Here is a 6,000-nt window from a genome sequence, read left to right as displayed (position 1 = left end):
GCAAAGACATTCTCTTCAATAAATTGTACTGAGAAACTGGATATTCACATGACAGTGAATGAAGGTTGACCCCTATCTTACACCATTCACAAAAATTGACTCAAACTGGACTAAAGACTTAAATTTAATACCTGAAATTCCTCCTACAAGAAAACAAAAGGATATTGATCTTGGCAACTATATATTTGGATATGATGCCAAAGTCACAGGGAACGATAGCAAAAATAAACAATTAGGACTACATCAAACTAAAAAACTTCTGCACAGCAAAATAAATGATAAACAAAATGAAAACACAGCATACAGAATGGGAGAAAATATTTGCAAACCATATATTCAAAATATATAAGGAAACAATACAACTGAATAGTAATCATCATCATCATCATCATCATCATCATCATCTGATTTTAAAATGGGCCTAAGATCTGCATAGACTGTTTTCCTCAGAAGATATATAAATGGCTAACAGGTCCTTGAAAATATGCTCAACATCACTGATCATTAGAGAAATGCAAATCAAAACCACAGTGAGATCTCACTTCACATCTGTTAGAATGTCTATTATCAAAAAGCAAGAGATATGTGCGTTGACAAGAATGTGAAGATAACGGAATTGTTCTGCACTGTTGGTGGGAATGTAAATTGGAACAGCCACTATGGAAAACTGGAGGCTTTTCAAAAAACTTAAAAATAGAACTACCATATGACCCAAGAATCCAACTTCTGGGTATATATTCAAAGGAAATGAAGTCACTATCTCAAAAAGATATCTGCACCCCCATGTTTCTTTGAAGTATTGTTCACAATAGCCAAGACATGGAAACCACTTAATTATGCACTGATGGATAAATGAATCAAGAAAATGTAAATAATATTTACATTACAAATGTGAATAATATTCAGCCATGAGAAAGAAGGATATCCTGCCATTTGAGACAACATGGATGGACCTTGGGGACATTATGCTAAGTGAAATAAGTCAGAGAAAGACGAACACTGTATGTTGTCATATGTGGAGTCTAAAAAAGTCAAACTCAGAAACAGAGTAGACTGGTGGTTGCCAAGTAGGTGCGGGAAATGGGGAGATGTAGTTCAAAGGGTACAAACTTGCAGTTATCAGATGAGTTAGTCCTGGGGATCTAACGTACAGCCTGATGACTGTAGTTAACAATAGTGTATTATAAACTGAAATTTGCTAAGACAGTAGATCTTAAATGTTATTAACACACACACACACACACACACCACGCAAGGTAACTAGTGAGGTGATGGATGTTAACTAACAAATTTGTGGTAATAATTTCACAATATATATGTATATCAAATAATCACATTGTACACCTTAAACTTACACAATGTTTTTTTGTCAATTCATTTAAATAAAGGTGGAAAATTTTTTGAAAAAATTTAAAACAAGAGTAATCTTATCTTCTAGCCTTAAAACAAACTTTAAAACACTTTAAATATGAATGGGGTGGCTCATTTGGTTGAGCGTCCGACTCTTGGTTTAGGCTCAGGTCATGATCGTGGGATCGAGCCTTACATCAGGCACCATGCTGAGTGTGGAGCCTACTTAAGATTCTCCCCCTCCCTCTCTCTGCTCTTCCCCAACTTATGCTCTCCCTCTCTCCCTCTCTCTCTCTCTCTCAAAAAAAAATATATATATGAAAAAAGTGCTTTTAAATTCAAGTTAATTGACCTTTTGATTTTGATTTTAATTTCCTACAGTTGTACAGTGAGAAAATCCACTGGATTATATTATTTTATTTCCTCTGATGTTGCTATTTCTCTGTACAAATAAGTAAACTGATACTCTGGATTCTATATAAGCCTTGTGATTTTGTTAATTATAAGCTTACCCTATATAAATGGATGTTAATTTTCTATGTGAGGAAATTCAGCTTCTAATCTGGTATGGTTTAGGTACAGAAATTGTTGATTCTTTAAAAAGTCATATAGGTAATAAGCACCATCATGAAAGTCTTCATGAAAGACAACAAAATGGCTTTGGCAACACAGAGACATATTTTTTGGCCTGGCCAACACACTTTCCTATTTTGAAATTCCAAGAGTTTCAAAGAAGTCAATATAATGATATCATATTAAAGATATAATAAAATTAACGTGGAAATGAGAAAGAATGAAATATGGCTTTTTGTAGCAACGTGGATGGAACTGGAGAGTGTTATGCTAAGTGAAATAAATCATACAGAGAAGGAGAGATTCCATATGTTTTCACTCCTATGTGGATCCTGAGAAACTTAACAGAAGACCATGGGGGAGGGGAAGGAAAAAAAGTGGTTAGAGAGGGAGGGAGCCAAAACATAAGAGACTCCTAAAAACTGAGAACAAACTGAGGGTTTATGGGAGGTGGGAGGGAGGGGTGGGTGGGTGATGGTTATTGAGGAGGGCACCTGTTGGGATGAGCACTGGGTGTTGTATGGAAACCAATTTGACAATAAATTTCATAATAAAAAAATAAAGATATGATAAAATGATAAAATTAACTGGAGAATCCAATCACATATGTGAATTATGGATATAACATTTCAGATAACCCTCAATGCTTATTATAAACTGCAATAAGCAAACCTGTATATTTCTAACACCAGAGAGCATTTACCTGAGAAACATATATGAATCCAACTCCATACACTACAAAGGAGACATTGGAAACCATTGGAGTAGGGCAGACTATTTAATAAAAGATACTAGTATTACATAGAAAGAATCCATGTCCACTTTCCTCTACATAAGAATCTATGTCCATTTTCCTCTACATAACACAAGAGAATATTTATTCTAGGTAAATGAGTGTTTCTTTCTCTTTAACCTCCCATATCTTTTAAAATATTTAAGATACCTATTTTTCCTGGAATTTGCTCATATGTATTGGAGTCTCATCTAACTTTGTTTTTCCCAAATGACTAGGTAATTGTTCTAACACCATTCACCAAATGTGTAGAAGAGTTAACACAGCAGACCTGAATTTGCTAGCCTAAAAAGGTCTGCTTGCAAGGTTGGCCTTTGGTGGGATTCTGGTAATATATTAGCCACAATGATAATGAAAAAAAAAAAAAAAAACAAAAAAAAAAACAGAAGACCCAATTACTAACATTAGGAACAAGAGAGGTGACATCAGTAGATATTCTACAAATATTAAAAGGATATTAACTGGCAAGGCTGAAGGAAAACAGGCACTCTCATACATTGCTGGTGGGTGTGAAAATGTGTAATACCTCTTTGGAGGGATATTTGGGATTACCTAATAAAACTACACTGCACATAACTATCATTTGATCCACCATCCCCATTTCTATAAATATGTCCTGAAGACAGAACTCTAACCATCCAAAAATACATTTGCGTAAGGTTATACTACCATTAATTATAACAGCAAGATATTGGAAATAAATGTCCACATACAGAGTGATTGAACAAATTATGGTGGTGGCACAAGAGAGTGTTATGCAGCTGTAAAGAATGAGAAAGATCTCTATGTATCAACTGGCTTCAAGTCTGGAAAATGTGCAAATAGAGAAATTAATGGAATTAATAAAATTTATTTTTTCCTAACTGTATTTTCCTTTAAAAAACTTTGGTATCCTGTGGCTCTTTCACAGTTCTGAGCTCTGACCAAAAGAGATAAGGAAAAATAAGGAAGTGCCACAAAGGAGAGCTGTAAATCACCAAGTCTAAAGCTTTGCCCAGAAAACAAAAACAAGGGAAAAAGTGAAGGTTGACAGAGGGGAACCTGTGGGACCATCCATAAAATGGTTTCTATAGGTGGTTCCTAGAAACATTCCTCTAAGTCTCAGGATGGGAAAGGGACGGACCTAGGATAGAGCAGACAGAGCACTTACCTTTGCATCCCTAGATGGGAGGGAGCTGTTGGGAGTACAATGGATCTAGGCCCTTTCAGAACCTTATATCCAGGGCAGACCTCAAGAACACTGCTGCCCCGGACGAGATACAGGGATCCTCTTGGGAGTTGAGAAGCTTGCTGGATTATCAATAAGAAATCCTATGTGAAGACCCCAAAGCATCTAGGTTCCTTCCTCTTTTTTTTTTTTTTTACATTTAGTCCATACTGAAGCTACCAATTCATATATATATATATATATATATATATATATATGTGTGTGTGTGTGTGTGTAAAAATTATATATATATGTATATACACATACACACACACATATATATACATATACATATATATATAATTTTTAATGTATTTTTGAGAGACAGAGAGAGCACGAGCTGGGGAGGGCAGAGAGAGGGAGACAGAGTATCTGAAGTGGGCTTGGGGAGGACAGGAGAGCCTGATGTGGGGCTTGAACCCATGAACCCAAGATAATGGCCTGAGCCGAAGTCAGTTGCTTAACCTACTGAGCCACCCAGGGGCCCCCAGGTTCTTTTCTCTTAAGTGTGTTGCCTCTCACCTTCCTTAGAGCTGGCAGGATTGAGGTTAATTCCGCTCTTACATCTCCAGGCAGTTGGAGCCTTGGAGTAAAAGTCAATCTTGTTCCCCTCTCATCCCCCACCCCAACTCACCCCCAATATTGAGCTTAGCCATCCTGACCATTTGAAAGCATAGAAAGAGTGCCAACTAGGTGAGAGGTTGGGTGTGGTAATGTAAATCATAGATCCCATTAGTCCCCATCCCTGCCTTTTCTTTTTTTTTTTTTTTTTTTAAACATTGGGTTTTTTTTTTTTCAACGTTTATTTATTTTTGGGACAGAGAGAGACAGAGCATGAACGGGGGAGGGGCAGAGAGAGAAGGAGACACAGAATCGGAAACAGGCTCCAGGCTCTGAGCCATCAGCCCAGAGCCCGACGCGGGGCTCGAACCCACGGACCGCGAGATCGTGACCTGGCTGAAGTCGGACGCTTAACCGACTGCGCCACCCAGGCGCCCCCATCCCTGCCTTTTCAAAGAAAACGCCACGGGTGTTCAGGAATTGTCACTTCACCATTTCCTCTCTCTGGTCTCCCCTAAAGCCAACTCCCTCCGTGAGTCCACCTCCCTTACCGGACACATAGTAATGGAGTCACACACAGCTGGGCTGGGCGGGGAGCCTGGGAGTGGGGGAGGGGTGTTCAGAAGGTGAGAGAAGCAGAGACCCAGGATGGTCCTAGGGACTTCCTGCACCGGACCTATTCTCAGCCACCATGTCCCATGGATACCATTCCCAGCCTCGCACCCACCTCCTCCAACAGCAACCACTGCTTCTCCATATTTGCCTCCTGCAGGATGACTTCCTGCCTCTTGAGCTCCTGGGCAAAAGACTGATCCTGGCTCAGACGCTGGCTGAGGGGTTGTGCCCTCTAAAAACAAATGCTGTAATTCCAGTCGCCTGAGAGATCCGTTTTCAGGATGGAGAGACACCTGCCCACCCAGCCCAACATTCTACCACTCCTCCCATGGCCATCTGTCAGTTGTCAGGTGTATGTCCTTCCAGTCCCCTTTCGGTGAGACACACCTCTGTGCTTCTGCAAGTGAGAGCGTGGTCACGTGACCCACCACCAGCTTCACGTGACCACGTAGTCAACCTGTCTGCCGCAGCCCTGCAGCATGGATGGTAGAATATTCTGCCCCTGAGGTTGAGATGCTTGCTAGAAGAATTTGAAGCTCCTGACCCTGGTGAAGATAGAGAGCTGAAGGAAGGCTGGATTTAGAGCTGGAACTTCCAGTGCTAGTGCTAGGCCTGGCCCTTGCTCTTTAGCAGCACAGGGCTGGCAAGGAATACTTGATGAGGAAGGGGTTTGGAAAGGAAGTTATTTTTATTAATCTGTATGATACTCTGGAGACATATTAACACACACACACACATACACACACACAGTATGTCTTGAAAAATATTGATAAGCAAAACAAACACTGTGAGGGCAGGCAAAACTACCACTTTGCTCTATGCCCATAAACCTTGCATACCAGAATCAGGTAGGAAAAAACACCACTTTCCATCCTGACAAATAAAAAAATGACAGGGTCAC

Source organism: Leopardus geoffroyi, chromosome X, assembly GCF_018350155.1.
Source record: "Leopardus geoffroyi isolate Oge1 chromosome X, O.geoffroyi_Oge1_pat1.0, whole genome shotgun sequence".
In the NCBI taxonomy this organism is placed as follows: Eukaryota; Metazoa; Chordata; class Mammalia; order Carnivora; family Felidae; genus Leopardus; species Leopardus geoffroyi.
This window is presented reverse-complemented; position numbering follows the sequence as displayed.